We start from the raw sequence: 25,587 nt of genomic DNA, 5'->3' as shown, positions 1-25,587 counted from the left end.
TGTCCATGATATGAATAACAATTACAACGAATAGGCTAGGCCTAAGTAGGCATAACTCGGAAAAATACAAATGAATGACAATATATTCAAAATAACTTGAAATCTAACAACAACAGGGGCGTAGGAAGCGGGGGGCAGGGGGGGGGGGGCAACTGCCCCCCGTTCCCCAGGACGGGGGGCAAACATGTCTTTTTGCCCCCCCCCCCCCCCCCATTTTCGCCGACTGAAATTTTCTAAAAATGCTTATCTGAAAGAAAAAAGGGTCCTCCTGCACATTTTTCGTACTTCATTCTAGAAAATTTTCCGCTGCGCGGCGCATTTCCTAAAACGTTCAAGCACATAATGTCAAACCTTAAATAGTAAAAATTCAATACACACGAACTAGACTAAAAATGTCCATCAAGGGATTCTATGTACTATTTAAAAAATATCTCCTAAAAGATTAACGAGACAATTAATTCATTTTTTATGTTACATAACAATGTGCCGATGGTGTGAAGCCGGTATATTCAGATCGAGTAGGGTTGCATAATGTTATGGCGACACAATTATCATTTCTAAATACATGTAGCTTTAAATCGAAAAATTACCATGTTAAGAACGCTTTATAATCATTAAAATACCTGGTAAAATTCATCTCAGCCATTCTAAATCATAATTTTTTCCGGGGCAGACCCCCGGAACCCCCATGCCCCACCCCCAAACACCAAAATCTCGCGCTTTCGGGCGCTCGCAAATTCATCAAAACTCATTTAAGCTATTCTAAATCATAATATTTTTCCCGGGGAAGGCCCCGGACCCCCCAAACACCAAAATCTGGCGCTTTCGGGCGGTTGCAAAATCATCAAAATACATTGCCATCGACGCTCACCCGCTAATTTGGCCAATTTGCGTATTGGTTAATTTCCTTTTAGTGACCCCACTGTCTATAAATGTGTACAAGGATTAAATTTAATAATACATGAAAAATGTACATAAAGGATATATGGTTGGGAGTTGAATTAATCTCCTCCTGTAGGTGCGGCGGCGGGAGGGATGGGGGGTTTACAAAATATTGAGGACCTTTACCCCCCCCCCCCCCCCCCAATTACGTTTCATCTTCCTACGCCACTGAATAACGAGTATCGCACCAATCCTGTTTTAGTAGATTTTATATCTCAGCATGCTGGCAAATGGTTTTTAAAGAAACTGACAGTTATTTCCCCCCTTGTTTCAGTTTCCGTATCCTTATCAAAGTTACTGAGCTGTGCTTTCGCCATTGTAAACATTGGCAGCCATATTTCTCTATTCGGAACCTATAGATAGATAAAGTCAGAGGGTTTTCGAACTATGTCGTGATTCAAGGCATGGCGGCTTCGGCACACACTCCCGAGGTGTAATATTTCCGAAGATTTCCGGAAATTTCTCCGAGGGGATCCGATTGGTCTCTATACTTGTCCAGGTGCATGCTTACATAGATATCTGCTCAGAACTCCTCGGATGTAACTAAATACAGGACCTCCGACCTCCGGCGTGATAAGAAAGCGTCCGTTACAAAGGACTAACGCCACTGTACTCTTTTGTTCATCGATACTGTGTTTCTTGGAGGATAAAAAGTATAGTGCTCAAAATAGCGCTATTGTAGATACCCATTCAATAAGCGTTATTTTATACGTGTTTAGGTAGTAAGTAGACTTTTCAGGGAAAACAATTTCTTACATAATCGTACATATATTACATTCGAGTTGATGTATGTCAAACCCGATGAGCTCCGAATGGAGGTATCAGCCTGAAAGTAGTATGTTCCTAGTGGAGGCACTCTTTATAAATCAGGGAAAGAAACCAAAAGTATATTGTTGTCATTCTGTACAGCAGGTGAAGAGTAGAAGACACCGAATGGACATGTTATTTCACAAAGACGTTTAAATCTTCCAATGATCCAATCAGAAATGTGATTTTGTGTGTGTTCTAAAACTAGCCACTCAACTATAAAGCATTTTTTTTTCGAAAACAAATTGCATATGATATCGTTTTAATTTCATCACATGTATTGTTAATATAACATTTGTGTTCGTCTTAAACAGTACTGTTTGCTTTTAAAATGCTTTTCTCGAAATTGAGATAATTGATTGTGTCAGAATAGATTCTGTGGATGTTTGTTTACTTTCCTATCTTCATCAATAATCAATGCCCACTAAAGTTGTGAAGCATGGCAAGCTTAAGATATTGATCTTAACCGTGTAAGATAGCATAGATTAGCCGAGTTATCCGCGACGTAACTTTAACGTTACGTAACCCAAAGCCATTGGCGAAAGTTCAAATTTAAAAGAGGTTTTCCTTAAAAATGTAGGTTTCAAATTAAAACCAACATTTCAATGTTTTTTGTTTTTTTTTTCCTAGTCAGAGTTGTGGTTGTCCTTCAATTAATTACTAGATCTTAGTTTGTTGACAGAGAAATCGTAATTAAATTGAAATCGAATGACCCTGAGGTTTATTTAATGAGTACTGGACCTGTCGATGAAACAAGTCAGTTCCGCTCAATAACAGACGAAGGATACTTCAGAACACTTGTTAAAATGGTTAAATCTGATGGGATTTCTCTCCAACTCTGCGTGTTTCTCTACTTGTCTGAAAAACTGGACTTTTGTGATGAAATGGAGCTCTTGTGTATGAGGCCAACACTTGAACTACACCAAAAGATTTATTAATGATACGAGGAGAACTCTTTGTCTTCGGAACGAGTTGACTTTATTCTCTTAGCATATATTTTTACGATAACCTTCATTTAGATCGTACCGGGGTGTGTATGTTATGTGAGGCCGATGAAGAGGAAAACGCCTTCACTTTTGAACTTTTGAAACGCCAGGTTCTATTCTCCATTTCTCACCAGTATTTTAACAAATATGCCTTGTTATGTCCCCCGAACGAAGTTGGGGAACATATTGTTTTTGCTCCGTTGCTTCTTATTATTATTACCAGCTAACCGATATTTACATAATATATAATTCATTTCTTTGCCATTTTAGTCATGTGGACATGACGTATACATAGCACTTATTTGACATGATGGATAAATTGCGTGCCCCCGTGCTTGGGCTGAGGTGACCAATATTACATTTCACGGTCCCGGAATAGCAGTTGAGATAGGTTGTTTGTATCTTGTACACACGTTCCTTCCACATATTCATAATTCTAAATATAACTATCGAAGGCAGATACATGTATATCCGGATCAAATTATCGATGAAAAGTTACATAATACATATGTATAAGACCACGATAGAGTGCATTGTAGGAAGCGATAGGCCTAGGACGTCTCATTGCAGGCAGTATATGGAGTTTTCAAATTATTATTTGCCTAGATGAAATAAATGATTTGTTTTAATGTCCAGGAGACAGGAGTCATCTCGTCTTTCCGTGTCGACACCAAAATAAAACTAACAGGCCTATTCAAGGATACGTCCTTGGCCTACTGTAAGATACTGACCGTGTGTCCGATGTAAATCCTCAGATATATAATTATTTATTTTGTTGTAATAGCTACATGTACATGTAGCCCTCGCCAGATTTTGTGAATAGTTTGAATAGGCATTTTATGTTTGCATGATATATTAAAAAAAACGAAAAAAAATTGCCGCCGGTGGTGAGAATCGAAAGATCAGAAGATCTGCACGTTAACACTAAGCCAGATTTCTACTTTTTTATATACAGTGATTTTTTTATAAGAAGCAGATAACACTGTTATTTTATTTATACTGTACCTCTCTTTAATAGCAAATATTTGATGATGTATGATTTAGTATTTCCTTATAGGAAAAAACTTTTGTAAATGCAATGTGCATGTAGCTGTTGTTTCAACATGAAGAAAAGTGAAAAAATGATAATAACTTATTGATCACAAATCACAAAGTTTTTTGTTGTTCTTTGATATACCTGGTATACGATGAGTTAGATTTCGCCGAGACGAAGCACACACTCGTGTTACTCGCATCGCAATATTTTCCTATCGCAACTGTTGCAGGAAATTCTTATTACCTGGTATTGGGTTCTATGTCTGATTAATATCGATATTAGTGCTGAAAATATCTTGTCTATTGATATTGTTCCGCTACTTTTGTTGAGTTTGAATTCGCAAATTCGAAGGGCGTCAGAACGCTTATTTTCAACCGGAATCTACACCGTATTTGCATCGGGGGAAAAGGGAAATAAAAAGTTGATTTTCTCAAAAAGTAAAAAAAATAAAATACATTAATTTTGCTGAAACACTAAAAAATCATTCTGATTTCGGAACAGCTGGAATTATGAAGATACCTCTAACAGTATTTTTATTATTATTATTATATATTATGTAAGTTAAAGTTAGTTAATTATTATTTTTATTCTTATTATTTCCACTTTCTTCCGCCGCGCAGGTTTCCGCAGCTTTTCTCAGAATCTACTGGGCCGATTATCACGAAACCTCACATACATGGTGGGGGCTAGATCCTATACCGTTGAGCCAGATTGCCGGGAAACTGGAACTCTTCTGCGTGTGAAGGTATACCGCGCTAAATTTCGAGTCGGTCAAATGTCGATACGGCTCCGTAGCAGACGGACGCGCCAGCATGTTCAACTCGCTGATTGAGGTGAATAATGCAATAAAAGAAATCGAGACTAAGCAAAACTGCAGGTTTGTGACATTAAAAAGAGAAAAGGGCTTTGGAAACGAAGACAAGTCAGCAATAGGTAAGTTGTTTAAAAGAAATTCCGCATTTGAATAAACGTACCGTACGGTAGCGTTAACAGTTAGCTTAACGCCGGGTACTGTACTTTAGGAGATGTAACAGGTGATAAGTCTATGATCGCATTATATAACTTCAGACAGTCTGAAGATATATAATGCTATCATAACTTTATATTCTAATTAATTTTTTATCAGTTATGAATTATGATATGATCAGTTCTGTATTCACATTCTCTGTTAGGCTACGTTACTAAAAAAAACAGTACTGTGTACTGTGTAGACTTCCTACATATTAACGTTAGCATACAAAACGAGTTAAAGAGCTGATTGCATCTAAAAATAGTATTCGGGCTTCTAACTGAAATGTATGAATATTTTTGATATTACGGAGAAACAAAACAGCAAATTTGATGTCAAAATCGCCCATTTTTGTACATGTATGTATACTATCACAGGAGTTTGACCACTTTGACGTTCTGTCAATAATATACTGCGTTACATGGAAACGTACTTTTTTTTGGTTTAGAAATATATATATAGGGGTATTTTTTATATATGTATTGACGGAACGTCTAACTCCTGTGATACTCAATTTCAGTACAGTATATATAATAGCATTAAAAGATTTAGATTCTGAATCTTTACTATAACATGCATGAATATCATTTAAAAAATGTATACTGTACATTTGTAAGATCAATTGATGAAAACTTGCCCAAAAATTTTGAATGTTGCACTGTAACTTACTCAAAATATAGAAAAATACAGTAAGCAATATGTTCAATGTAATAACTCAATGTAATCATGTAGCTTTTCATGTCATTTATGTGAGGGTTGCGTACTTAAAATTGTAAATGTAATTGTTCTTTGTTTATTGTAATTAATCAGACTTCCAAGTAATTCCAAGTAATTTTAGGGTCTACACAGGAGGCATTTAATGCCAAAGTCATTTTCAATACTTAGACAGGAACATCATAGGGTTGCACAGTATGAGTCTTTTTGACATATATACATTGATTTATCCATGTGGGCTGGCTGATGTTATCTAGGTAATTTGAATCTATGCTTTACATTGATACCAGATGTGCCATTGACTCTGACATCATATTATATAACACACATGTACATGTATGTACTACACTTTATTGTTCACACTTTACACATCACCTTCTGTGGTATTACTTAGGTAGAAATGAAGTTGTTTATTTCATCAAATATAATATTAGGATTTCATAAGAAGGGGTCAAATAGGCTAAAACTTAAAAAATCTTTTTCCGAAATTCCAGAAACGCAAACGGGTCAAAATGACTAAAATTTCAAAATAATCTTCTTTTGAATTCATAGATTTGATGGAACAAATTACTCTTCATATAATCTCTTCATAGATTAAAAAGTCAAATTTATAAAATCACTGACTGATTCCAAGGGTCTGATCGGCCAATATATATATAGTGTTTATATGTCTTTGTTTCATTCTGAATCCGAAGTCAGGTGAACGCTAAGGCCCATGGGCCTCATGTTTTTAGAAGAAATGGTACTGCAGTGGCCAAATAAGCGAGTGATACAACCTCATGTTCAAATCCTTTGTAGCTCAGTTATCAAATGTGACTATAGAATAATGGTTTTTTTCTGGGTATTCTTGCTTTTCTATATATCTCTTAAACTTTAAATGACCCAAGCTTTTATAATGGACATAAAACAAGATATCAAAATCAAATAAGCAAAATTAATACATGCTTTATTTTTCATTAATGTCTTGTAAAACATGCAAACTAATACATATACTTTAAATTATTTACCATTGTTCATAGATCCTAGTTCACGAATCAGATTAGAGGACTCCCAAAAGGATATTGTTCCTCATGTGGAAAACAATGGCATTCCCTTCATTATTGTTGGGAGGAAAGTGCTGGAATGTCATCAGGGAAAGGACAGGGAAAAGGGAAGAAAAGAAAAGAGAAAGAAAGCAATTCAAAAGGAAGGAAAAGTAAGTTTGTAGATTTACTAAAGAGTTTGTTAAATATGGATGATAATTTACAGCATACTCACTGTAATGTGATTAAATTCAAGAATTTAATTTATCTTATGAATTTTTACATATTTAGAGTTTTTAGAGAGAACCTAATATGTCATAATAAATTCTATTACAGAATGATCACAACTTCAATAGGAAGAGAAATTTAATACAGCCTACCAAAAAGAAGAACTGCCCTGCAAAAGTCAGGATTAGGCATATAATAAGATTTCCAGATTTCAAGGTAATAATTTTAATTAATGTCACTTTTTTCACTTCTGCATGACGTTCAATCCTAACACCTCTTTAAAGGACATCAAGCTCTCTGTTAATTTGAGAAAATGACACAACAAAGTATTGGCAAAATATGGCTCAACTGTTAATATTTATTTTAAGACAATTTAACACAACTTGCGTTTTGAGTAAAGGTGAGGCCTGTTAACTTAATTCAGCGCCACCGATATCAAACATATTCATTGAAGTGACCCTTTTTAACTGGGTCCCGTTGGAGACTGTTGTCAAGACTTTTAGCTCTGTCTAATGCCTGTTTCCTAGATATTGATAAGAAGATGCACATACGACAAACATGTATAGCATCAAGAAGACCCAATATATAATAAGACATATATGTATCATAAGAGATAAAGCCGTCAACTGTAAAATACAATATAATTACATACCGTATTCGACCCATTGGATTGAATACGGTACACATCTCGGACAAACGGGTCAAAGCTCATGTGATGTTACTTTAGCCAATGCTGTCTTTACTTCTTTTATTTGCATGCAAAATGCATGCATGCATTTGACATATTTGAGTTATTGTTCTAAATTTTAGTAATTTCCTGTGTTGTAAAATATTATTATCTTTGATAATGTTGACAATATATATATAGGATCTTAGTGGAGATATATTTACATGTAAGACTTATATCCCTCTTAATCATGTGGTGTTCAGGCCACAGGAAAAGGGTTCTAGCTCAAGGGTATAGGATCTAAGGGGAGATAATAAAGTGTTATATTTCCCTTAGTTATAGTGTCCGGGCCACTGGGATAGGATTCCGGTTCAAGGGTATAGGATCTAAGGGGAGATAATAAAGTCTTATATTTCCCTTAGTTATAGTGTCCGGGCCACTGGGATAGGATTCCGGCTCAAGGGTATAGGATCTAAGGGGAGATAATAAAGTCTTATATTTCCCTTAGTTATAGTGTCCGGGCCACTGGGATAGGATTCCAGCTCAAGGGTATAGGATCTAAGGGGAGATAATAAAGTCTTATATTTCCCTTAGTTATAGTGTCCGGGCCACTGGGATAGGATTCCGGTTCAAGGGTATAGGATCTTAGTGGTTTACATAGTCTAATATTTCCCTTAGTTATAGTGCCGCCAGAGCCCATTTCCGGTTTTGAGATTTTGGTTTTTTTATTTGGGACACCGAATAACATGACAGCGTTTTCGAAAAGCTCAGTTGCCATGGTAACGAAATAAAGGGCTCTGATTGGTCAGAAATTAAGATATTGTCAGAATCAGCTTAAAGTTGGTACACGGGGATTGTGAGGTGTGCTTATCGACATGGCAACATGTTTGAAAAGCTGTGTTGTCATTGTTACCTAATGAAGACCTCTGATTGGTTGAAATTTACATTTTGTCCGATTCAGCAGAAAATTAGTACATGGGAGTTAAAGGGTATGCCGAATAACTTGGCAGCGTTTTCGAAAAGTTAAGTTGCCATGGTAACGAAATAAACTCTGATTGGTCGAAATTTAGATGTTGTAAGAATAAGCTGAAAATTGGTACATGGGGGTTTCAAGGTATGCTTATCAACATGGAATCAGTTTTGAAAAGCTGTGCTGTCATGGTTACCTAATGGAGGCATCAGAATGCAACACATTTCATGATGACTACCAAATTAATTTCCGCTAAGTTTGCATCAATTTAGTTACGCATTGCTATAAATTTAATAAAGGATCCTCAATACTTACTTTATATGTCATTACAAATTTGACGTTGTATCTATATAATTCAATTTTGCTTGCTACGAGCATTTTCATTGGCTTAAACATTTACTTTATCAACCCATAAAGGAAAAAATGGCGTCGCCGTTTATTTAGAGTAAACTCAGATTTTTGTGTTATATCTCCATAACATAAAAAATTTGTTAAAATATCACACAACCTGATCTTTGTGATCATTTCCTACTGCACAGTTCGTTTTGGGGACATCTGTAATTGTCCTCCATTACAATCATTACTTGTTTGTTTCACGTTTATTTTGTTGATCAGTGTTTAAATTGCATTTTTGTAAAGATGTTTTAATGATGAGCATGTCAGTGTTCCGGCGTGTGTATTTGTGCACGGGAACCACTGAGTTGACGCAAGTGTAAAACGATTTTCTAGTTGCTAGGGTAATATAGATATATCGTATTGAATTCGTGTTAGGTTTGATAACGGCCTTTAAAGCTTTACTACACGATCCAAATTATAATGTTAACCTAAAATGCAAATGTAGCGGAATTGATTGGCTTACAAACATCTGTGCGACGACGATTCGAAGTCTGTAGAATGTTTTCTACGTGTTGCAGAAAACAATAAGCGTCAGTCCTCTATCAGTGTTTCTTTATCTTGAGTTTTCCCTGGGATTTTCACATAATTGTGAGAAGCAAACCAAACTTTGACGAATAAGATTTATCTACCTTGTGAGAAACCAACCAAACTTTAACTAATAAGATATCTCTACCTTGTGAGAAGCCGACCAAACTTTAACGAATAAGATATCTCCACCTTGTGAGAAACCAACCAAACTTTAACGAATAAGATATATCTCTACGTTTTGAGAAACCAACCAAACGTTAACGAATAAGATATCTCCACCTTGTGAGAAACCAACCAAACTTTAACGAATAAGATCTCTTCACCTTGTGAGAAGCCGACCGACCAAACTTTAACGAATAAAATCCCTTCACCTTGTGAGAAGCCAACCAAACTTTAACGAATAAGATCTCTCTACCTTGTGAGAAACCAACTAAACATTAACGAATAAGATATTTTTACTTTATGAGAAACCAGCCAAACTTTAACGAATAAATAAGATATCTCTACCTTGTGAGAAGCCGACCAAACTTTAACGAATAAGATGTCTCCACCTTGTGAGAAACCAACTAAAATTTACGAATAAGTTATATTCCCCTTGTGAGAGGCCGACCAAACTTTAACAAATGAGATTTCTCTATCTGGTGAGAAACCAACCAAACTTTAGCGAATAAGATATCTCCACCTTGTGAGAAAACAACCAAACTTTAACGAATAAGATCTCTCCAACTTGTGAGAAGCCAACCAAACTTTAACGAATAACATCTCTCCCTTTTGTGAGAAGAAAACCAAACATTAAGGAATAAGATCTCTCTACCTTGTGAGAAACCATCCAAACTTTATCAAATAAGATCAATACACGTTGTGAAAATCAGGACTAACTCTGTCGAATAAGATCTCTTCGTCATATGAGATACCGACCAAACTTTAACGAATAAGATAGCCCTACCTTGTGAGAAGCCAACCAAACTTTAATGAATAAGATCTCTTCACCTTGTGAGAAGCCGAGCAAACTTTAACGAATAAGATATCTCTACCTTGTGAGCAGCCAACCAAACTTTGACGAATAAGATCTCTTAACCTGATAAGAAGCTAACCAAATTTGAAGAATAAGATCTCTCCACCTTGTGAAAAACCAACCAAATTTTAACTAATTAGATCTCTCTACCTTGTAAGAAACCAACCAAACGTTAACGAAGAAGATCTCTCTATCTTTTGAGAAACAAACCAAACGTTAACGAATAAGGTCTCTCCACCTTGTGAGAAACCAACCAAACGTTAACGAATAAGATCTCTCCACTTCGTGAGAAGCCAACCAAACTTTAAAGAATAAGATCTCTCTACCTTGTGAGAAGCCAATCAAACTTTAACGAATTAGATTTCTCTACCTTGTGAGAAACCAACCAAACATTAACGAATAAGATCTCTCTTTCTTGTGAGAAGTCAAACAAACTTTAAAGAATAAGATATCTCTCCACCTTGTGAGAAACCAACCAAACGTTAACGAATCAGATATCTCTCCACCTTGTGAGAAACCAACCAAACTTTAACGAATAAGATCTCTCCAACTTTTGAGAAACCAACCAAACGTTAACAAATAAGATTTCTCTACCTTAGGAGAAGCCAACCAAATTTGAACGAATAAGATCTTTCCACCTTGCGAGAAACCAACAAAACGTTAACGAATAAGATATCTCTCCACCTTGTGAGAAACCAACCAAACGTTAACTAATAAGATTTCTCTACCTTGTTAGAAGCCAACCAAACTTTGACGAACAAGATATCTCTACCTTGTGAGAAACCAACCAAACTTTAACGAATAAGATATCTCTACCTTGTGAGAAGCCAACCAAACTTTAACGAATAAAATCTCTATACCTTGTGAGAAGCCAACCAAACTTTAACGAATAAAATCTCTCTACCTTGTGAGAAACCAACCAAACTTTAACGAATATATAAGATATCTCTACCCTGTGATAAGACAACCAAACTTTAACGAATAAGATCTCTCCACCTTGTGAGAAACCAACCAAACTTTAACGAATAAGATATCTTCACCTTGTAAGAAGCCGACCAAACTTTAACGAATGAGATTTCTCTACCTTGTGAGAAACCAACTAAACTTTAGCGAATACGATTTCTCCACCTTGTGAGAAACCAACCAAACTTTAACGAATAAGATATATGTACCTTTTGAGAAGCCAAACAAAATTTAACGAATAAGATCTCTTCACCTTGTGAGAAACCAACCAAACTTTAACGAATAAATAAGATATCTCTACCTTGTGAGAAGCCAACCAAACTTTAACGAATAAGATATCTCCACCTTGTGAGAAACCAACCAAACTTTAACGAATAAGATATCTCCACCTTATGAGAAACCAACCAAACTTTAATGAATAAGATATTTCCACCTTGTGAGAAGCCAACCAAACTTTAACGAATAAGATCTCTCTACCTTGTGAGAAACCAACTAAACATTAAAGAATAAGACATCTCCACCATGTGAGAAGCCAACCAAACTTTGAAGAATAAGATCGCTCCACCTCGTGAGAAGCCAACCAAACTTATCTAATAACATCTCTCCTCTTGTGAGAAGCCAACCAAACGTTAATGAATAAGATCTCTTCACCTTGTGAGAAGCCAACCAAATTTTAACGAATAAGATCTCTCTACCTTGTGAGAAACCATCCAAACTTTAACTAATAGGATATCTACACGTTGTGAAAAGCCAACCAAACTTTTGCGAATAAGGTCTCTTCACCTTGTGAGATGCATGCCAAACTTTAATGAATACAATCTCTCTACCTTGTGAAAAGCCAACCAAACTTTGACGAATATCTCTTCACCTTGTGAGAAACCAACCAAACGTTAACGAATAAGATATCTCTCCACCTTGTGAGAAACCAACCAAACGTTAACTAATAAGATTTCTCTACCTTGTTAGAAGCCAACCAAACTTTGACGAACAAGATATCTCTACCTTGTGAGAAACCAACCAAACTTTAACGAATAAGATATCTCCACCTTGTGAGAAACCAACCAAACTTTAACGAATAAGATCTCTTCACCTTGTGAGAAGCCGACCGACCAAACTTTAACGAATAAAATCCCTTCACCTTGTGAGAAGCCAACCAAACTTTAACGAATAAGATCTCTCTACCTTGTGAGAAACCAACTAAACATTAACGAATAAGATATTTTTACTTTATGAGAAACCAGCCAAACTTTACGAATAAATAAGATATCTCTACCTTGTGAGAAGCCGACCAAACTTTAACGAATAAGATGTCTCCACCTTGTGAGAAACCAACTAAAATTTACGAATAAGTTATATTCCCCTTGTGAGAGGCCGACCAAACTTTAACAAATGAGATTTCTCTATCTGGTGAGAAACCAACCAAACTTTAGCGAATAAGATATCTCCACCTTGTGAGAAACCAACCAAACTTTAACGAATAAGATCTCTCCACCTTGTGAGAAGCCAACCAAACTTTAACGAATAACATCTCTCCCTTTTGTGAGAAGAAAACCAAACATTAAGGAATAAGATCTCTCTACCTTGTGAGAAACCATCCAAACTTTATCAAATAAGATCAATACACGTTGTGAAAATCAGGACTAACTCTGTCGAATAAGATCTCTTCGTCATATGAGATACCGACCAAACTTTAACGAATAAGATAGCCCTACCTTGTGAGAAGCCAACCAAACTTTAATGAATAAGATCTCTTCACCTTGTGAGAAGCCGAGCAAACTTTAACGAATAAGATATCTCTACCTTGTGAGCAGCCAACCAAACTTTGACGAATAAGATCTCTTAACCTGATAAGAAGCTAACCAAATTTGAAGAATAAGATCTCTCCACCTTGTGAAAAACCAACCAAATTTTAACTAATTAGATCTCTCTACCTTGTAAGAAACCAACCAAACGTTAACGAAGAAGATCTCTCTATCTTTTGAGAAACAAACCAAACGTTAACGAATAAGGTCTCTCCACCTTGTGAGAAACCAACCAAACGTTAACGAATAAGATCTCTCCACTTCGTGAGAAGCCAACCAAACTTTAAAGAATAAGATCTCTCTACCTTGTGAGAAGCCAATCAAACTTTAACGAATTAGATTTCTCTACCTTGTGAGAAACCAACCAAACGTTAACGAATAAGATCTCTCTTTCTTGTGAGAAGTCAAACAAACTTTAAAGAATAAGATATCTCTCCACTTGTGAGAAACCAACCAAACGTTAACGAATCAGATATCTCTCCACCTTGTGAGAAACCAACCAAACTTTAACGAATAAGATCTCTCCAACTTTTGAGAAACCAACCAAACGTTAACAAATAAGATTTCTCTACCTTAGGAGAAGCCAACCAAATTTGAACGAATAAGATCTTTCCACCTTGCGAGAAACCAACAAAACGTTAACGAATAAGATATCTCTCCACCTTGTGAGAAACCAACCAAACGTTAACTAATAAGATTTCTCTACCTTGTTAGAAGCCAACCAAACTTTGACGAACAAGATATCTCTACCTTGTGAGAAACCAACCAAACTTTAACGAATAAGATATCTCTACCTTGTGAGAAGCCAACCAAACTTTAACGAATAAAATCTCTATACCTTGTGAGAAGCCAACCAAACTTTAACGAATAAAATCTCTCTACCTTGTGAGAAACCAACCAAACTTTAACGAATATATAAGATATCTCTACCCTGTGATAAGACAACCAAACTTTAACGAATAAGATCTCTCCACCTTGTGAGAAACCAACCAATTTTTAACGAATAAGATTTCTTCACCTTGTAAGAAGCCGACCAAACTTTGACGAATGAGATTTCTCTACCTTGTGAGAAACCAACTAAACTTTAGCGAATACGATTTCTCCACCTTGTGAGAAACCAACCAAACTTTAACGAAAAAGATCTCTCTACCTTGTGAGGAAGCCAAACAAAATTTAACGAATAAGATCTCTCTACCTTGTGAGAAACCAACCAAACTTTAACAAATAAATAAGATATCTCTACCTTGTGAGAAGCCAACCAAACTTTAACGAATAAGATGTCTCCACCTTGTGAGAAACCAACCAAACTTTAACGAATAAGATATCTCCACCTTATGAGAAACCAACCAAACTTTAATGAATAAGATATTTCCACCTTGTGAGAAGCCAACCAAACTTTAACGAATAAGATCTCTCTACCTTGTGAGAAACCAACTAAACATTAAAGAATAAGATATCTCCACCTTGTGAGAAGCCAACCAAACTTTGACGAATAAGATCGCTCCACCTCGTGAGAAGCCAACCAAACTTATCTAATAACATCTCTCCTCTTGTGAGAAGCCAACCAAACGTTAATGAATAAGATCTCTTCACCTTGTGAGAAGCCAACCAAATTTTAACGAATAAGATCTCTCTACCTTGTGAGAAACCATCCAAACTTTAACGAATAAGATATCTACACGTTGTGAAAAGCCAACCAAACTTTTGCGAATAAGGTCTCTTCACCTTTTAAGATGCATGCCAAACTTTAATGAATACAATCTCTCTACCTTGTGAAAAGCCAACCAAACTTTGACGAATATCTCTTCACCTTGTGAGAAACCAACCAAACGTTAACGAATAAGATATCTCTCCACCTTGTGAGAAACCAACCAAACGTTAACTAATAAGATTTCTCTACCTTGTTAGAAGCCAACCAAACTTTGACGAACAAGATATAAGTCTACCTTGTGAGAAACCAACCAAACTTTAACGAATAAGATATCTCTCTACCTTGTGAGAAGCCAACCAAACTTTAACGAATAAAATATCTCTCTACCTTGTGAGAAGCCAACCAAACTTTAACGAATAAAATCTCTCTACCTTGTGAGAAAACCAACCAAACTTTAACGAATATATAATAATTCTCTACCTGTGAGAAGACCAACCAAACTTTAACGAATAAGAAACTCTCCTACCTTGTAAACACCAATTAAGACTCTGTAAGAACGACAAACTTGAATGAATTTCTCTACCTTGTGAGAAACCAACTAAACTTTAGCGAATACGATTTCTCCACCTGTGAAAACCAACCAACTTAACGAAAAAGATCTCTCCTTGTGAGAAGCCAAACAAAATTTAACGAATAAGATCTCTCTACCTTGTGAGAAACCAACCAAACTTTAACAATAAATAAGTATCTCTACCTTGTGAGAAACCAACCAAACTTTAACGAATAAGATGTCTCCACCTTGTGAGAAACCAACCAAACTTTAACGAATAAGATATCTCCACCTAATGAGAAACCAACCAAACTTTAATGAATAAGATATTTCCACCTTGTGAGAAGCCAACCAAACTTTAACGAATAAGATCTCTCTACCTTGTGAGAAACCAACTAAACATTAAAGAATAAGATATCTCCACCTTGTGAGAAGCCAACCAAACTTTGACGAATAAGATCTCTCTACCTTGTGAGAAACCATCCAAACTTTAACGAATAAGATATCTACACGTTGTGAAAAGCCAACCAAACTTTTGCGAATAAGGTCTCTTCACCTTTTAAGATGCATGCCAAACTTTAACGAATAAAATCTCCCCACCTTGTGAGAAGACGATCAAACTTTGACGAATAAGATCTCTTCACCTTGTGAGAAACCAACCAAACTTTAACGAATAAGATCTCTGATCCTTGTGAGAACACGACCAAACTTTGACGAATAAGATTTCTCTACCTTGTAAGAAGCCAACCAAACTTTGACGAATAAGATTTCTCTACCTTGTGAGAAACCAACCAAACTTTAACGAATGAGATCTCTTTACCTTGTGAGAAACCAACCAAACGGTAACTTATAAGATCTCTCTACCTTGTGAGAAGCCAACCAAACTTTGACGAATAAGATTTCTCTACCTTGTGAGAAACCAACCAAACTTTAATGAATAAGATTTCTCTACCTTGTGAGAAGCCAACCAAACTTTGACGAATAATATTTCTCAACCTTGTGAGAAACCAACCAAACTTTAATAAATAAATAAATAAGATTTCTCTACCTTGTGAGAAGCCAACCAAACTTTGACGAATAAGATATCTCTACCTGGTGAGAAACCAACCAAACCTTAACGAATAAGATCCATCCACATGTGTGTACATTTGTCCTAATTATGCTTATCTATTCCGTGGAATATACATTTCGCGATCAGAATAATGATGTTATCGGAGTAAGATAGCGGTTAAAACAGGTCAGAATTAATTTGTGTGTTGTTCAGTTTGGTATGTTAATAGAAGCTTCCGTTTTGGAGATTGAGGCGTTCTGCCCATATCGTCAGAAGGTTATGCAATAGCTCGACAGTGATAGATGCCGTTAATATTGTTTGATTAAGAAGGAAGCTTAAACAGGTATATAACAACTTTAAGATGTTTCACCGCCGACGAAAAGTATTTTTTCGCTATCAAAAACAGGAGTTGACGAATTATTTTTTTCTTCACACTTTACGCTTTTACCATCACTGAAAAGTTTGAGGTTCTTATTTTACTTCAAGATACAAATATTAAAATAATTATATAGTTGCGTCAGGAAAAAATCCGTGGCACTATGCCCTATATGACGTGAAGTACTGATCTGTATCCTGATATATGGCAAGGTGTACGTTGGGGAAATTTTTAAATATTTTATTCTGCGTGTTGTCCGACTATGCTTTACTTTTGACAGTTTTAGGTTTGTCTGGCCTTCTGTACCAAGGCTTCGGATTGAGATGTCAGTCGTCTTTCCCGAAATTAAATGGACCTATGTGAAAATATCGGAGCCGAAGCACTCTGTTTATGACCTTTTGTACACAACTGTAGGGCTCTGTAAAATTCCGCCAGGCACATCTATATGAAAATATATACATTTTTGACGGAGGAAGTTTTCATCATTCAATGAATTATTACTCCCCTAAATAAATTTGTCGACCCCTATGGGATTATCTATTGGTTTCAGACCACGTACAGCGTGTAATTTGCGTCCTTTCGTATCTAACCTCATCTCGTCATCACGCTGATCAATACTTGTAGATGAACACAGCAATGTTAACGGTGAAATAAAGAAATATTGTGTTTGATTTATTGATGCGAATCAGCGATGCTTTTCAACGCCGGTCATGTTGTCTGTTCCACGGGGGTTACAGTGCTCGGGGAGAACCTTTGAAGACAAAGAGGGGAGAACACATTGGCTTTGTTTTAAAAGCTGTGTTTTACTTGTCGTTTATTTTTTATTGGAAAGTCATAAATATGCCAAACCTCATGACTCCCAAATGATTGTTGGTGTTTCCCTATCGACTGTTAATCTTATACATATAGTGCGTACAAATTTTTTATGCATTTCGGAATATTTATTGATTGAAAATGAATTCTTGAAATTAATATCACAAAGCGTTTCTGTGCAATGATATAGAAATGTTAAAATTTGGATGTGAAACATGTCAATTTACATAAACATTCCCCGGTGAGCAACAACATCTGTGAAAGTGTCCGTAGATTTTCCTGAATATTGTTTTATTTTATATGATGTTATTATAAACAAGGCTATTCTATATCTTTGTTACAGATACACAATAGCTGTATAATTCCGTGTGTTACAGGATATCCCTGTACATTGTATTATATTTCATGCGTAAAACATGAAATTGGTTGAAAAACAAAACTGTATAAGTGATTAAAAATAAAATAGATAATATTGAAATTCTATTAAAAACTGCAAAAATGTAATTCAATGTAACAAGAAAATAGTTCGTATGCAGTGTATCCATTCTTTATTGTAGGTAAGTATACAATGTAAATATCGAGGCTTCTGTGGACATCTTGTATTTTTAATTGTTTCTAAAAATAATGTCAATATTATCATGTTTGTATGGTATAATTCCGGATAACCATGCCCACGTTTGGCTTTATCATTAAGTTATGCGTTCGGTGATATTTCTGTTGGTAATCAGGATAAAGGTGTTGGTATCCAATACTTTGGTATTTCAATGACACAGTCGTGGCATTTCATAGCTGTTACACCAGATTCTGTGCTGATAACCCCAAGGCCAATACTGAATAAGACGGATCATATATTTATTGCTTTAAAGTTGATGTTTGTCTCTAACTACTCATAGGTTTGAGTTGTGTTTTGTTGGAATAATGGCAATTGAAGCTGTCGAAAAAGTCAAAGGAATCCAATTATATGTAAGAAATAAAAATAATGAACCTGACAAACACAGATCAAATTCCATTGTCCCTCACATTACAGTAGCCGTTCGACCATTGTGAGGATAGTATTGTGCAGGGAAATTTGCTATTTCAGCAAAAAAGCAGCTAAAGCAGCCGACAGTTACAAAGAACAACTGATTTCTTTTTCAGGTGCATCAGGCGTAAGACGAAGTAAATGTAAAGGATTTTGTTTAATTTTTGTCTGTACACAATACGATATCCTACTTTCTTGTATCTGCTATAACTTATATTCTGCATTTGTGATTATTTGATACAATGTATGTTGTCCAGTGATTTTATTTTGTAATCAGGGCAGTCACATATATAGGAGAGGAGGGTTAAGATAGGGCTAAGCCTGTAGGTTTGGGATGTCATTGCAGAGAGAGGACTCCAAAGGGGTCATTAACCAGTTGGGGGATGTTTATTTACCATTAGGTTCTGGACAAGAGAAGGACAGTGGGGCTGTGAGCATAGTAAAAGTTTGGGGAATATATGCATCAGATAATCAGTAGAGTTTTGACGGTCATTTGCTGCAGTGAGTACTACTACACGAGACCAAATATTACTAAATTTCCACAGCTTATAAACTCTACAAATATAAAAATATGAAGAGACTTTGTGTTCAAAAAATTTATATAATTTGTCTTCCTTCTATGTTGCATTTGTGTTGAATGTTGTAAATAAGTTTATCTACCTATGTGTTTTGTAAAGAGACTAATGATGTTTGAAATTTAAAGCACTTAGCAGTCGCCTTATTTAGTTTAAAGTTAATTTGTCACATGACCAGGGCAACCAATAATGAGTGGAATAAGTTTAGGTTGCATGGGCACAAGTTTAAGTGACGGGATACTAGCTGGATACTAGATCAGTTTCATAATGCTTTGAACAAATTCACCTAGTGGTGTGTTACTGTACCAGAATATGTATCTACATGCTGGACCTGGTTACTGCCTGGTGTGCGATTTAGGTCTCAAACCCGGGAACAATATGTGGAAGACTGGTGGAAATTTTATTTCAGAATATTTTAATTGTAATATAACCATAGGGTTCAGGGTCATATAATTCACATTTTTTGTAAAGGACATTAGGACCTTTCCATCTATGAAGACTATTTGATCTAGAATTTCCGATTTTTGAAGTTTTAACTTATTTAACCCATTTTGGCCCCGCCGCTAAGGTCCCTGGGGTCAGTCATGGAAAATTTGTTAATAGGATTCAATGGCCATATCATATTGACAACATGTGACTAATTTCCTGTTACAAATGACCAAATAATGTTCAAAAATGTGTTTTCCTTATATAAACTATAGTATAAACTTAACCCCCTCCCCAGGGGGAAACGAGGGTCATATAATTCACAATTTTTGTAGAAAAACGACGGACGAAGACGCACAAAAGGCGATTAGAGTAAAAAACCATAGCAGATATGGAGATTACACAACTAGTGGATGTTGGATATCGAATTTATTCCACGCGAGTGAGTAATTTTTTCCAAAAGTTACAAAGACACGAGCTTTAAATAGCGAGTGTCTGTTGTAGCTTTTAAAATATAACTTACGAAAGTGGCATTAATTCCATATTCGACGACCACGAACCATATGACCTGTTTCTACCACAATTATATATTCGCTATCTGCAGATAGAAATATTTGCCGAAATACATGCTAATACGGTGTAAGGCTATTTTCATCAGCAAAAAAGCACTAATTGATATTTTTAAAAATCATAATTTGATAAAGAATCCATTGATATCAATTTATTTATTAGGAACCTCTTAAGGATGAAATATTACTTATTTAACGTCCTATTGAGTGTAATATTTCATAGTTGCTTCAACAATATAACACTCATTGTCGGACGGTGCCGTCTGCTTCACGCCAAATAATCATGAAAAGATAGTAATCAAGTTCAAGACCGTTTCAGACTCCTTAATTCTACCAAACTCCTCATAAATATCCTTCAAAAAGGGTTACACAGCTTATAAGTATTCCATGCCGATTTTACACCGCACATAAAAACGTCGCATTTTACATACGCTTTCCATCAACAGTCTGGACGTCAAGCGGTGATCACAAGTATTCACGACGTTGATGACGTTGACAAATGATGACGTAGCACTGAGAAATAAGTAGTTCGGACAATGTTCATCCCGTCAGCCAATCAGAATGCGTACGTAGTTGATACCACGTGTGGTTTAAACCAATCAGCAGTTGCATTGTTTGATGCCCTGAGAGATAACTCATCACTACACCTAACCTAAACACTCAGGAATAACACATCACTACACCTAACCTAAACATTCAGGAATAACACATCACTACACCTAACCTAAACATTCAGGAATAACACATCACTACACCTAACCTAAACACTCAGGAATAACACATCACTACACTTAACCTAAACACCCAGGAATAACACATCACTACACCTAACCTAAACATTCAGGAATAACACATCACTACACCTAACCTAAACACCCAGGAATAACACATCACTACACCTAACCTAAACACTCAGGAATAACACATCACTACACTTAACCTAAACACCCAGGAATAACACATCACTACACCTAACCTAAACATTCAGGAATAACACATCACTACACCTAACCTAAACACCCAGGAAAAACACATCACTACACCTAACCTAAACACTCAGGAATAACACATCACTACACTTAACCTAAACACCCAGGAATAACACATCACTACACCTAACCTAAACACTCAGGAATAACACATCACTACACTTAACCTAAACACCCAGGAATAACACATCACTACACCTAACCTAAACATTCAGGAATAACACATCACTACACCTAACCTAAAACATTCAGGAATAACACATCACTCACACACTAACCTAACCTAAACACTCAGGAATAACACATCACTACACCTAACCTAAACACCCAGGAATAACACATCACTACACCTAACCTAAACACTCAGGAATAACACATCACTACACCTAACCTAAACACTCAGGAATAACACATCACTACACCTAACCTAAACACTCAGGAATAACACATCACTAACTAACAAACAAACACATCACTACACCTAACCTAAACACCAGGAATAACACATCACTACACCTAACCTAAACACCAGGAATAACACATCACTACACCTAACCTAAACACTCAGGAATAACACATCACTACACCTAACCTAAACACTCAGGAATAACACATCACTACACCTAACCTAAACACTCAGGAATAACACATCACTACACCTAACCTAAACACTCAGGAATAACACATCACTACACCTAACCTAAACACTCAGGAATAACACATCACTACACCTAACCTAAACACTCAGGAATAACACATCACTACACCTAACCTAAACACTCAGGAATAACACATCACTACACCTAACCTAAACACTCAGGAATAACACATCACTACACCTAACCTAAACATTCAGGAATAACACATCACTACACCTAACCTAAACACTCAGGAATAACACATCACTACACCTAACCTAAACATTCAGGAATAACACATCACTACACCTAACCTAAACACTCAGGAATAACACATCACTACACCTAACCTAAACATTCAGGACACTAACACATCACTACACCTAACCTAAACATTCAGGAATAACACATCACTACACCTAACCTAAACACTCAGGAATAACACATCACTACACCTAACCTAAACATTCAGGAATAACACATCACTACACCTAACCTAAACATTCAGGAATAACACATCACTACACCTAACCTAAACACTCAGGAATAACACATCACTACACCTAACCTAAACATTCAGGAATAACACATCACTACACCTAACCTAAACACTCAGGAATAACACATCACTACACCTAACCTAAACATTCAGGAATAACACATCACTACACCTAACCTAAACATTCAGGAATAACACATCACTACACCTAACCTAAACACTCAGGAATAACACATCACTACACCTAACCTAAACATTCAGGAATAACACATCACTACACCTAACCTAAACACTCAGGAATAACACATCACTACACCTAACCTAAACATTCAGGAATAACACATCACTACACCTAACCTAAACATTCAGGAATAACACATCACTACACACCTAAACATTCGGTAACCTAAACAACTAAACTCAGGAATAACACATCACTACACCTAACCTAAACATCAGGAATAACACATCACTACACTAACCTAAACACCCAGGAATAACACATCACTACACCTAACCTAAACATTCAGGAATAACACATCACTACACCTAACCTAAACACCCAGGAATAACACATCACTACACCTAACCTAAACACTCAGGAATAACACATCACTACACTTAACCTAAACACCCAGGAATAAACATCACTACACCTAACCTAAACATCAGGAATAACACATCACTACACCTAACCTAAACACCCAGGAATAACACATCACTACACCTAACCTAAACACTCAGGAATAACACATCACTACACTTAACCTAAACACCCAGGAATAACACATCACTACACCTAACCTAAACACTCAGGAATAACACATCACTACACTTAACCTAAACACTCAGGAATAACACATCACTGACCTAACCTAAACACTCAGGAATAACACATCACTACACCTAACCTAAACATTCAGGAATAACACATCACTACACCTAACCTAAACACTCAGGAATAACACATCACTACACCTAACCTAAACATTCAGGAATAACACATCACTACACCTAACCTAAACACCCAGGAATAACACATCACTACACCTAACCTAAACACTCAGGAATAACACATCACTACACCTAATCTAAACACTCAGGAATAACACATCACTACACCTAACCTAAACACTCAGGAATAACACATCACTACACCTAACCTAAACACTTCAGGAATAACACATCACTACACCTAACCTAAACACTCAGGAATAACACATCACTACACCTAACCTAAACACTCAGGAATAACACATCACTACACCTAACCTAAACACTCAGGAATAACACATCACTACACCTAACCTAAACACTCAGGAATAACACATCACTACACCTTACCTAAACACTCAGGAATCTCCTAAGCTGTTGAACCTTTTTAACTCGGCCTTGTATGATTAAATACACTGTTGTACAAATCTACATGTGTCTATCTAGGAAACCTGAATTCGGATGATAGAATAATTGGAAGAATTTTTATATTCATGTCAACTTCGAATTCGAACTGTGAATTGTTTATTGGCGTCAGCCCTCCACATCGCAAGTGAATGAACTAGCCGAACACCGCGAACACCATTAAAAAAATATTAAAAAATAATAAAGCAAAGGAGTACGTATTGTCTGCTGTGGGTTACAACTACAATGTTTAACACTACCAGGCTAAAATCGCGCTGGATATCGCATGTATCATTGCTCTATTTCTGTTCCTCATCTGGTCCCTACGTCACGAAAAAATCGTTTTCGAGATCACGATGTTTCCAACTTAAACTGTTTAACTGAACACTATGTACGACCATTGTTACTAGGATGTACGCTAATGTATATGATACATTACATATGTGCTCCTTAAATTTTGTTTTATATATAAGTACATTGGCATATATCGAGCGTGCTCTGGGTTTTTTTCTCGGATTTATTTTAGTTATTTCTCGATCTGCTGGAGGAAGATTTGATATCGTTCTTATTGATTTTCAACATTTAACTCATAAATGCTGAAAAATGATGTATAAAGGAAACTAAGCCTCTGAAGAGGGTTGAATTAGGAATACATGTAGTTAATATAGCGATACTGTCACATCATACATCAACTTTCTAAACATCAGAACCAGGGAAGCATCAATGGTTTATTATCCAAAACTTGGACACATCGGTTAACATTGGCAACTTCTCCAAAAAGTGATAAAGTAATATAGCAAATATTATAATAACACCACATCAGCCAATGCTTGCTCCTAATAAAAAACACAGAGTAACGATATTGGCACACCAGCAAATACTCAAAGATTTGTAGTAACAATGACACTCCGGCGCACAGGGACCTGGCACGAAAATTTTTAACCAATAGTATACATATATATATTATAGTATCAAGGGTATGAACTCGGCAGTAGAGAAAAACGGACCTATTTTTTTTAAACCATGATTATTTTAATAAATGGTTAATATACAACATTGACTGATATCTTACCTTAAAGAGAAATAATTTATCTTTCCATTGAGTGCTTGATGAACAAAATTGGCCAAGTACTGACGAAGGTATGGCTTGATGAATCGGGAAATTTATGAAAAATATGCCAGGTAGACATTTCCCTGTCCGGTCTAAATGTCGTCTCGGCTCTAATGGGCACCTCAAAAACCAAGCCAAAATCACAAAATCTACGCTTGTGGTGGTAAACAGTACCCATAACTGTGTTCATCCACAATCTCCTTTGGAGGTGTCATGACCCGTACTTTGTAGAAACTCCATTTAAACATCATGTAGCTCACTTACTTTAACCGTCACCGCCATGTTCATTTGTTTTTCGGAATGCTTCTCGAGTTTACACATTAGCACAACATTACATAATTTGCATAATGTAGTCACGATATGTAAAGTCGAGAAGCGTCCCGAGAGAAAAAAGAACATGGCGGTGACGGTTAAAGTAAGTGAGCTACACGATGTTTAAATGGAGTTTCTACAAAGTACGGGTCATGACACCTCCAAAGGAGATTGTGGATGAACACAGTTATGGGTACTGTTTACCACCACAAGCGTAGATTTTGTGATTTTGGCTTGGTTTTTGAGGTACCCATTAGAGCCGAGACGACATTTCGACCGGACAGGGAAATGTCTACCTAGCATATTTTTCGTAAATTTCCCGATTCATCAAGCCATAACTTCGTCAATACTTGGCCAATTTTGTTCATCAAGCACTCAATGGAAAGATAAATTATTTCTCTTTAAGGTAAGATATCCGTCAATGTTGTATATTACCCATTTATTAAAATAATCATGGTTTTAAAAATATAGGTCCGTTTTTCTCGACCGCCGAGTTCATACCCTTGATACTATAATATATATG

At 36.1% G+C, this 25,587-nt stretch overlaps 1 protein-coding gene and 1 long non-coding RNA gene across 2 annotated transcripts in view; one reads left to right on the top strand and one right to left on the bottom strand.

The window, feature by feature from the left end:
• The window catches only part of LOC138310644 (cardioacceleratory peptide receptor-like), a 191,362-nt gene that overhangs the window by 153,617 nt on the left and 12,158 nt on the right, over positions 1 to 25,587 (bottom strand). The gene's annotated exons all lie outside the window — the stretch shown is intronic.
• LOC138311025 (uncharacterized) lies at positions 4,455 to 7,657 on the top strand. Its single transcript, XR_011206510.1, has 3 exons — positions 4,455 to 4,704; positions 6,514 to 6,689; positions 6,853 to 7,657. It is a non-coding gene; the product is annotated as an uncharacterized lncRNA (long non-coding RNA).

Source organism: Argopecten irradians, chromosome 16, assembly GCF_041381155.1.
Source record: "Argopecten irradians isolate NY chromosome 16, Ai_NY, whole genome shotgun sequence".
NCBI classification, from domain to species: Eukaryota; Metazoa; Mollusca; class Bivalvia; order Pectinida; family Pectinidae; genus Argopecten; species Argopecten irradians.
The sequence above is the reverse complement of the archived record's forward strand: the minus strand, read 5'-3'. Positions and strand labels throughout refer to the sequence as shown.